Genomic DNA, 11,415 nt, shown 5'->3' on the forward strand with positions numbered 1-11,415 from the left:
GATAGGTGGCACTGACTGGTACTGATAGGTGACACTGAAAGGTAGGTCAGATGGGCACTGATATGTGGCACTGATGGGCACTGGCAGGTGGCTTTGATGAGCACTGATGGACACTGACAGGTGGCACTGCTGGGGCTACACAGATCATAAGGGCAAAATTAATCAAGCTTGGTTAGAATGGGAGGACGTCATATGACATCCTCCCAGAACGAGAGAACCGCCTCGTGCCCGTCATTACCTTATATGGCGGGCGGGAGGCAGTTGAACAACTGTAGTATCAAGCTGCAACAAAATTGAAAAAAGTAAAAGTGGTCTGACTACTTTATTAATGCACTGTATAGCCATCTTTTTTGTTTTGGATAGAGTAGGGATAAGTTTATTTTTTTGCAAAGGGTCCTTTTCACCTGCGTGGGATGCAAAATGGTTCCATGGAGCCCTGTGCAGGCAGCCTGTTCAAACCAATGTTAAATCTGAACAGATATCCAAGTGCATCCCGGAATTCATATTAGCGCCGGTCCGGTGCGCAGTGTATTGGTGTATGGATCAGTGCACCTGTATGAATGAGTTTCAGGGGGGGAACTTATCTCGTAGTTCTAATGTGGACATCTGTTTACTTGAAGAGACGTCCCCTTTGGAAATTTACCTCACCTCCTGTTCTGGTGGCAACTGTAAAATTTTGGATTTCCCATCACTTTTGGTCTTTCTGATGAGGCCCACCAGGATACATAGAGAGGATGAATCTAATCAGTGGCAGTAAATACCTGATAAGGATTTTAACCCTTCCCTATTATATGCATACATTTAAAAAAGAGACTCTAATGGTCTCTTCTGTCATAAATCTTTTCCTATTCCTGTCAACAGTAGTAAACACTGAACCGCGCATGAGTATACATGAGTATATTTACAGCAACCACTCTGCCATGATGAAGTAAATCCCCATATGCATGTGTTAGAGTGACATCCTTGTAGATTAGCCATGCATACAGCCAAACAGAGCGAACCTGGTAGGTAGACTATGAGCAGATGGTAGTGCCTGTGCACTGACAGCGCTGGGGTTCATCCTTTGACAGGCAGGTCTGTCATAATGTGCTAGTAGGTGGTACTTACAAGCACATTATTGCATAAACCTGCAGAGAGACCCATTCGGAAATATCTGTTTTGATGCATTTACTACTGCCTATTGCAGGTACAAAGACTACTGTGGGAAATGTATAATGAATAGTATCAGGCACTATCTAGAGCTGGCCATACACTAGTAGTATTGTGTTCAAAATTTTTCATTTTAAGAAAATGCGTTTGATTTTCTAATTGTTAGTAGGATCAAACCAGTATTCTTTTTGACCAAAATGGTGAGAGAATTCGAAGGAACAGGATTGAAATCTTTTCTCGAACAAACGGCATTGTATAGGTGTATGTGAGTTTTGTTTGGAAAAGTCGACTCATTCCAAAATCAAATGTTAGAAGTCAACATAATTTTGAAGTTCTTTTATTTAACAATTGTCAAGTCATCTAATGTATTTAGAATTTTTATGTGAATGTTCATATGGAAATCTTCTAGTGTATGGCCAACTTAACCCTTTAAAGCTGAACCATCTTATCCTAATTCATCTTATCTTTTTCAGGACAAGGAAGCTGCCATCTTAGCCTCTGTTTGACCTACAACTGCTATGGTGCTGCACATGTGATCAATGACACCAGCCATTTGATGGTTTGACAGTTTGGTTGAGAACACAAGCAAGTCTGACAGCATTCACAGTTTTTTTTAAAACTGTTAAATCGATGTGTTTAATTCATTTTTAAGTTCCTCCCACTGTCACTGCAGTGTGAACACACTTATTCATTTTCTTGCAGTGCCCTAAAGTGCCCCAGGTCCTCCACAATCCTCTCAATACTCCTGAATGAATGCGATATCTAGTTAGAACACTGTGCACCTGCACTTAAATAATTGAGTATTTGCGACAGTTGCATCATGCGAAGGTATCATTTTTACCTATGTTTGCATCTACATGGACTTCAGCAGGAAACACTTGGCATCCTTTTCAACACTCCCCAGCATCCTCCAACTGCAGGATCCAAGAAAAGCCAAACAGTGCAATACATAATTTTTATTCATTGAGGTCTGGCCTTCCATTCCTGTTGCAGGTAATTGATTTTGAGAGAGCTTTCACAATACAGGCTGAACTCTATTCTGCATTCACAATCTATCCGATCTTAGTTTTATCAACTGAGAAGCAACTTTTAATTTGCTGCAGTGCTACTTTTGGCCACAAGAGGAAGATTTACCACAAATGCGAAAAAAAAACTTCCTTCAAAGGACATGATGACCTAAAACAGATGATGCAAATTTGTGTACACTTCAGTGAGTTGTAAAGTTGAAAATTTTATTTTACTGTTCTGTTCTTTAATATATTGCCTGCAATCTGTAAAAAGGTAATTTTTTATTAATTGGGAAAAGACTGGTTCCTTAAAAATTACTTTTTCCTGTGTGCTTTCCAGATCAACTCACATTAGCTGATACTGTTCACCAGACACTTGGTTTTCCTACTTTTCAATGGGAAATCCAGATTAACCACTTGCCTTCTGGGCACTTTTACCCCCTTCCTGCCCAGACAAATTTTCAGCTTTCAGCGCTCTCATTTTTTGAATGACAGTTGTGCGGTCATGGGTCGTGCAACCCTGTACTCAAACTAAATTTTTATCATTTTTTTTTAAACAAATAGAGCTTTCTTTTGGTATTTAATCACACGGGGGTTTTTATTTTTTGCTAAACAAACAAAAAAGCCCCAAAATGTTGAGAATTTTTTTCTTAGTTTCTGTTATAAAGTTTTGTAAGTAAGTAATTTTTCTCCTTCACTGATGGGCACTGATAGGCTGCACTGATGAGGCGGCACTGATGGGCACTTTTAGGCGGCACTGATGGGCAGCACTGGGCACAGAAAGGTGGCACTGATGGGCATTAATAGGTGGCACTGATGGGCGGCACTGATGGGCACGGAAAGGTAAGACTGGGCACTGATGGGCATTAATAGGTGGCACTGATGGGCACTGTTAGGGGACACTGATGGGTGGCACTGATTCAACTGATGGTCACTGAGTGCCAGCACACATGGGAACTGATTGACACTATTGGCCACACTTATGGGGCTACACTGACAACCAGGACACTAATGATCAGTGTAGATGTCCCCCTGTGAAATGCTGCTTACCGGCTCTCCTCTTCTCACGTACTGTCAGCATGAGGAGAGGACTGCTGATAACCGGCATTTCCTATTTACCCTGTGATTAGCTGTGATTGAACACAGCTGGTCACATGGTAAGAGCAGCTGTGATTGGCCCATTCCTTAGTCATGTGATCAGCTGTATCTGGAAAAAAACAGCGATCACAGATCGTGTGCAGTGTGCTCCCCAGGTGGCGCGTGGGGGGTGATGTTCTGGGAGGACATCCATGGACGCCCTCCCAGAACTAGCAGACCGCGCTGTAGCCGTCTTTTGGCTATAGCGCGGTCAGGAGCTGGTTAAATTTTAACCAAATGTAGAATTTGGCAAATGTTACTGCCATTGGGCCCAAGCTGATTTTAGACATTGATGTGAAATGTTTCTATGTGCATTTGTACCACTTCAATGAGGGTTATGTTTATCAATTGCCATAAACATTCTGCCAGCAGGATTTTTATTATGACATATGGCATAATGCTTAGATACAGTGTGTCCCCAAAATCCACGTTTTATGTTATCTATATGTTCCTCTAATCAAACATGTAATTCTCTTGTGGTCTGGCCCACATGGATATTGGAGCATGTAGACAACATTTTTTGTGTGCCAAGAAATAAAAGACCTAATAGTATATGGGTGGACCACAAGAGAATCACATGTTCGATTAGAGGGACATATAGGTAACATAAAATGTGGATTTCGGGGACACAGTGCATCTAAACATTATTATTCTCTGTCATAATAAAAATCCTGCTGGCACAATGTTTATGGCAATTGATAAACATAATGCTCATTGGAGAGGTAAAAAATGTACGTAGCAACATTTCATGTCTTGAGACCAGGTGGATATTCCACCTCAAATGTTATACTCCATTAGGTCTCAGCATAGAGTAGGACATTAAATTGTTTCATTAATAATAGTTGAAATGATTTGTACCCTAATTTTCATTTTTTTTTTCCCCAAAAATAATTTTTATTAGGAAAGTTAAGGCAGATCAATGTACATGCAAATATGTATTACAGTCCGAACATAGACACAATATGTAGCATCCTGTTTCACAGACGGGCTATGGGTTTAAATTGTATTACAAATCAAGGTGAGGTATATCTTTATATCAAAGGCATATAGCAAACCAGCAGATACATAGAGTATAATAGATAAATCGTTATAGGTATATTAATTACTAACCTATCTACTTGTAAGCCCTTATGTTGAGGGAATGTGAAATGTTGGGAAAGAATAGCACATGATGATGTGTTCGTTATGATTTGTGTGCCCAGTTTGGGAGCGTGTGATCCATGAGAAATTAGTCACACCTGTATGAGATTAAGTGCTATAGTTTGTTGGGGATATATGAATGATGAAAGCGTACAAAAGGTGTGAGATAAAGAGAAGTCAGAGAGGTGAATAGATAGAAGAGGAGATGTAGAGTGAGGTAGTAGGGGGGGAATATGGGGAAAGAAGAAGAAAAAAAAGGGGGGGGGAGAGGGAGGGATGGGGGAGGGGGAGAATGGGTAAGGAGTAGAGGGGATGTTAGAATGGGTAGCTGCAGATAAAATAAATCACATTGTTTTGTACAAGTCAGAAAGATAGCCATATATCTTAGGATTCAATATGTGCAAGATCATTCAATGGGGAAACGTGTGGGTCAAGAACCCAAAAGGCAGGCCATGATGCCTAGTCTCAATCCAACCAAATATGCCACAAATGCGTCACCGGCGGACAGAGCGTCCCCCGAGACAACATTGTGTCTAATCATTCAATCAGGGGGTGTAGGTTGTTCATGCAATAATAGGTGATCGGTAGTGGTGGTTTTGAAATGACTCCAACAAGCCCATGTCTACCTGAATCTCTCAGGATGGTCTTTTGCTACAGAAATAAATTCCACCATTTCCTCAATTTTGTTGATCCTTGCAAACCATTCTTGAATAGTGGGAACATGTGTTGAGAGCCAGTGGACTGGGATGCATTGTTTTGCTGCGTTTACCATGTGCATGGCGAGTGATTTATGGTACGTCCTAAATGGAAGTGTGGAGTGGTGGAGCAAAAATTGTGTGGGGGAGAGGTCTAGGGAGTACGTAGTTACTTGCGTCATTATGGGTTGGATTTTTCCCCAGAAAGGCTGCAGCAATGGGCAATCCCAGCAGATATGCAAGAGTGTACCCGTCGCCTGGTGACATCTCCAACACGAATCTGAGATGTTAGGGTCAAATTTGTGAAGTAGGGACGGCACTCTGTACCATCTGGAATATAGTTTAAAATTGTTTTCTTGTGTGGAGACACATGGGTCCTTTGTGTGTATGTTTGTAAATGTGATCCCAGTCTTCTGGCGATAGTTGGAGTTGTAAGTCAGAGCTCCAGGCCTTGCAAGCTTTCCTAGGCGGAAGGTCAGTGGGGTTTTCAAGGCATGTGTAGAGCTTAGATATAACATGTCTCAGGGGAGAGTCTGTTGAGCAAAGTTTTTCAAATGGGGTGAGTGGTCTAGTATAGTCTTTTTTTTTTTTTAGGTGTGAGGAGCTATGTATAAAGTGGTGGAGCTGTCTGTACATTCACGGTGTCAGGGTTAGGGATGGCCATTTGTTCAAAAGGTGGTCTCTGTGTAAAAATGTCCCATCCTTGAAGAGTTGATGCAGATTCAAATTGTCTGGGGGGGGTTAGACCCGGCAAGAAAGGCACGGGACATACCAGGGGGGAAGTCTGGGTTCATTTTGATAGGAGTGAGTGGACCGGGGTTCGACGAAAAATCTGTTTTCTGACTTATCAGATGATAACACGATAGAGTAGGGCCAAGGGGAAGTTGCAAGCGTGTTCTCCAAAAAAGCAGCTTCCAAATTAACCCAAGCCTTACGGTTGCGGTTTGTAGACCAATCTACAATTCTTGCCATGTGACAGGCTCTGTAGTAGCGGGTGATGTCAGGCAGTCCAATACCTCCGCCTGTCTTAGGCATGGTAAGTAGTTCAAAACCGATTCTGGGGCGTTTATTACACCATAGAAACAAGGTACATAATGCTTTATAGGACTTAAAGAAGGAATCGGGCAGTTTGGAATAGTTTGCATCAGGTACAATAGTCTGGGAAGCACATTCATCATAATAATAGCTGCTCTGCCAAACCAGGAGAAAAATGGTTTATCCCATGTCTGTAGATCTTTGTTGATGCTACGTAAAATGGGTAAAAAGTTTTTGGCATAGAGTTCTGTAAGGTGAGTCGGTAATTGGATTCCTAAGTATGTGATGGCCACGGACTGCCAAGCGAAAGGAAAGTTAGTTTTCGCCTGTCTGACTGTATCTTGGGTTAGAGAAACATTGAGGGCCTGGGATTTATAGAAATTAATTTTAAATTTGGCCAAGTACTGGAATAATTTGAAATCGTGTACTAAGTTAGGTACCGTAATATGTGGTCTGTCAGGAAAAGTAAGATGCTGTTGGCAAAGGCAGCTATTTTGTGGACTTTGCCATTGATTAAAATTCCTTTGATGTTGTCATTCTGTTTAATGCAGTTCAAAAAAGTAAGAATGAATAGGAGGGGGGATAATGGACATCCCTGTCTGGTCCCATTGCTTTTTGAGAAGGCGTCTGAAAGGAGGCCATTGACTCTAACTTTAGCCGTTGGTGTTGTATATAAAGATATGATAAAGTTCAAGAGACGAGGAGGAAGCCCAAGGCCAGTCAGAACGGCCTCCATGTAGTCCCATGCCAATCTGTCGAAGGCCTTCTCGGCGTCTAGAGAGTGGAAGAAGGCAGATTGTTTCTTCTGTGTCAACCAATGATGTACATTTATCGCCCTGATCGTATTGTCTCTTTCCTCTCTACCAGGTACAAACCCTACCTGGTCAGTGGAAATAATGGGGTCTATGATGTGTAGTAAACGACTGGCTAGTATTTTGGCGAAAATCTTTAGATCAACGTTCAGGAGGGAGATTGGACGATATTTAGCTGTCTTTGTTTTCTTTCAGTATAAGCGTGATGTGAGCTTCAGAAAGATGGCGTGTGGATTGTCCTGGGGTATCTAGTGAATTGAAGGCCTTTAGGAATGGGTGTGCGAGGATGTCTATGAAGGATTTGTAGTATGTGGTTATAAGTCCGTCTGGGCCTGGGCTTTTCCCTGGTTTTAATTGTGCGATAGCCTGTTGTAGTTCTGTCAGTGTCAAAGCTCCATCTAGTTCTCTTGCTTGTGATTGGGATAATGTCTGGATAATGGACTTACCGGGTCTAATATCCCCTGTCAGTTTTGGGGCTAAGAGTAGGTTGTAGAAGGTAGTATAATATTTCTCAAATTCGGCTGCGATATCTGCAGAAGTTTTAAGTACGTGACTTTGTTTGGAGTTGAGTTGATGAATGGTGCGAGACGCTTTTTTAGATTGCAAGGCCCTGGCTAAAAATTTGTCACTCTTATTTCCATGTTCATAAAAGAGTTTTTGAGATAAAGTAAAATTACACTTAGTTTTCTTTTCCACTATGTCTCGAAGTTGTTTGCGTGCCTGATCAAGTTCGGTCGCAGAGTTTACAGCCTTGGAGCGTTTATGTGAGCATTCAAGTTTATGTACTTTATGAAGTATAGAAGTAAAAGATGCCTGAGCTATACGTTTTTCGAGAAGCAGTGACTGAAAGAAGGAGCCCACGTATCACACATTTGTGTGCTTCCCATTGAATGAGAGGTGTCTTTTCCGGGGATGTATTTTCCTTAAAATAATTGGTCAGAGATTCACAAATTTGGAGGGTAATGGATGAGTTTGTAAGGAGAAAGGGATCTAATCTCCATGTTTTGGATGTAGGTGGGGCATCGGGAATATGTATAGTCATCATGATAGGGTGATGGTCAGAAAGAATCATTGGTTCAATAGAGGCTGACTTTAATGTGTGTAAGTCTTTTTGTGAAAGAGTCAATTCTGGAATAACGCTTGTGAGGTGCAAAGAAAAAAGTGTAGTCTTTGTCAGAGGGGTGTAGAGTACGCCATATATCATGAAGAAGAAGGTCATTCAGTTCAATTTTAATCTGTTTAAGTGCTCGAAAGGGTTTCGATGAAGAGCCTGTCAAAGTGTCTTCCAATGGATTCAGTGCTACATTAAAATCGCCCCTAAGAATCAGGATACCCGGTTGAAATGTTGCAAGTGTTTTAGAAAGTGATGGAAAAAGCTCACTTGTGCTGTATTGGGGCTGTAAATATTAGCTAAAGTAAGTGGTTTGTTGTAGAGGGTGCCTTTAAGGAAGAGGAACCTTCCCTCCGGGTCCTCGAGAGTCAGTAATTGTGAGTGAGAGTGTTTTGGAGATCAAAATGGACACACCTTTTGCTTTCACCTCTGTATTAACTAAATAGTAGACTGTTGGGTAATTAGCATTGGAAAATTTAGGGAAATGATCAGCACAAAAGTGGTATGCATCGTGGCATGTGTGCCATCTCTGCCTTACTAGTTTTGTCAAAGATGGCATCATCAGGAGGTCAAGACACACTCTGCCATTCATCCTTTTTATACAAAACAGGAAAGCAGACATCCTAATTAGTGCAGAGTACACAGGGCGGAGATAGTTAACCCTGCATACATATTGCAGTGCCAAACACATTCAGTGCTGTGTCATGAATGGTGATATAGCAAGGTAAGAGTGTTGATGGCTTCTCTAATGCGCCATCTTGTGGTTAAAAGTAAAATTTACTACAAAAAGTTAGAGACACTTTTTGAGATACTTTTTTTATTTGCACTAACAAACAATTTTGAGGACAAGCTTTCGGGGAGTGTCCCCTTCTTCAGGTCCAAGCAGTACTGATCACAAAAGGTATAGCAGAATGTTAGAAGAGATGTAGGGGATGAAAAAAAAAAGGAAGAGAACAGAGATAAGACACAGCAAAAGCAAAGTGGGGGGGACAACACTCACAGAGGTAGTCATGCTTGAGGTGATAAAACTGTTGGATAATGATTGAGGAATCCCATGTCCAAATTCAGGCCGTTATCTCTTGTGTCAAATAGAATTATCATTCTTAGTTCAAAAGTTTTTCTTTCCTGAATGGATTTGAAATTTCCTTTAAGAACTAAAATATTGAGGTCTCCCACTGTGTGGTCTGGTTGTGCGAAATGGTGTCCCACAGGTGTGCACAAGTCATCTTCTTTATGCTCCTTGATGGTATGTCTGTGCAAATAAAGAAGATAAAGTTAAAGATGAAGTTAAAGATAAAGAAGATGACTTTTGCTTTTGCGGTGTCTTCTCTCTGTTCTTTTTTTTTTCCCATCTCCTACATCTCTAACATTCTGCTATACCTTTGTGATCAGTACTGCTTGGACCTGAAGAAGGGGACACTCCCCAAAAGCTTGTTTGTTAGTGCAATTGTTTCTGCCACAAAAGCACTAATATGGCTACAATCACCTCTCGCTACAAAAAATTAAATATAAGTGCAAAGAATTAACAAAAATCATCAACCTATTAATATCCTTATACTGTTATAAAAAAAAATATTTAAAAACAAGAAATTTATTGCACAAATATTAAAGTATCTTTTTAGACAGATATTTCCTAAAATTCCTGGAAATGTGTTCTATATACAGTATCTCACGGAAGTGAGTACACCCCTCACATTTTTGTAAATATTTTATTCTATCTTTTCATGTGACAACACTGAAGAAATGACACTTTGCTACAATGTAAAGTAGTGATTGTACATCTTGTATAACAGTGTAAATTTGCTGTCCCCTCAAAATAACTCAACACACAGCCATTAATGTCTAAACCACTGGCAACAAAAGTGAGTACACCCCTAAGTGATAGAAAGAAGATAGCGCCGCGCTCCTATATAATATATACAGCTTAAGCTTAAGCTTTAGAGGTGTATCAAATTCCAATATGAACTGTGACTATACCACTAAATGCATATAGAATATTACATATAAATGACATGCATGGTGTAAAAACCTATACTAATATTGCCTTAATGGGTGCCATAATGAAATCCTGTGTTGCACCCATATAAAGCTATGTGTACTCTATATTAATATGTGCACATGCTAAAAATAAACAAATAAAAATACAGTCTTTAAGGTAAATGTGCAAGTAAAGATTCTGTTCCTTGTCTCCGAGTGCTAAATGGTCTCCTTATGTGCTCACCTCTATATTTGCCTGAATGAATCCAGGCAAATACGCTTTTTATCCTTCCAGGATAGATGAAATGGGATGATGTCTTTGCTCTAGCCGTCCTATGAGGTGAATATACATATGGATGGATCCTCCTGTTGTCTACTTTATCTCCCTGTGTACCTGTGAGTACACTGAGTAGCTCTCTTGGGATCTCCCAATTCCCCTCCTGGGGTTGTTTCCTCTTTTACTCCTCCTAATGTCAGCTCATGGGATGTATGGTCAAAGAAAAGGAAAAGCAGACCATAGTGTCTTATCCTTATATAAAGTGGATTTATTTAAGCCAGTAACAAGTTGATAGTATGCAGCTCATAAATGATCCAGACAGGCTTAGATGGCAATCAGCAGGTAAAAAGTAGGTACATAGAAAACCTCTCTGCAGCTGCCCCTGCAGTGCTGTCTGCCTGTGCTTGTACTCGGATCTGCTCGCTTCTCCAGTGCAATGTCGTGACGTCAGAGCCCCTCCCCTACGCGTTGCGTCACAGGGTCACGTGACTTCATCAGGGGGAATTTGATTGGATGCCACGACTATGCATGCCCAGCTATTTATATGTCTCAGCCGCCATTTTTTCAAAGCCCATATGGGCGCGGCCATTTTCCCAGTGATTTTCCCTAGCTGTATTTCTGGTGAGTAATTCCAATGAGTGTGTAAATAAGATTACATGGGCATTTTAGGGCATAGATAACTCCCTTTGTGTCACATGATAGAAATTGCTGGATAGTGTATTCCTTTCCATTTAGGGGATTCTGAAATGTGTATCTTCTCCTTAGATTGTTAGTCACCCTAATGCAACTGTAACATCTACCACATGTATAGAACCCTTTACCTTGAAAGAAGCTTATTTGTTGATTTTTGACAGGTGGTGCTATTACGCTCTTAACAACCTTATCCCTGATGTTGGGAGCTTTTTGGTATATAAATCTAGGCATTATAGGGATATTATTTTTCAGGTGCCTATCTAATGTCAAAATGTTCCAATGTTTTTTTATTATGTTCTGTATTGATTTATACTGAGTGTTAAATTGCAGCACAACTGCTAATTCCTCATTTGCAGCATTATCTTTACATTTATCTGCTATC

At 40.7% G+C, this 11,415-nt stretch overlaps 1 long non-coding RNA gene across 1 annotated transcript; it reads right to left on the reverse strand.

Annotated features, from left to right (window-relative positions):
• Window positions 1-8,886: 8,886 nt before the first annotated feature.
• LOC149462673 (uncharacterized) lies at window positions 8,887-11,148 on the reverse strand. Its single transcript, XR_016312639.1, has 2 exons — window positions 10,308-11,148; window positions 8,887-9,338 (listed from the first exon to the last, which is right to left on the reverse strand). It is a non-coding gene; the product is annotated as an uncharacterized LOC149462673 (long non-coding RNA).
• Between the last annotated feature and the right edge of the window lie 267 nt (window positions 11,149-11,415).

The sequence above is a fragment of the Staurois parvus genome, unplaced genomic scaffold, assembly GCF_062004578.1.
Source record: "Staurois parvus isolate SC_StPar_1 unplaced genomic scaffold, SC_StPar_1.0 ptg000172l, whole genome shotgun sequence".
Classification (NCBI taxonomy): Eukaryota; Metazoa; Chordata; class Amphibia; order Anura; family Ranidae; genus Staurois; species Staurois parvus.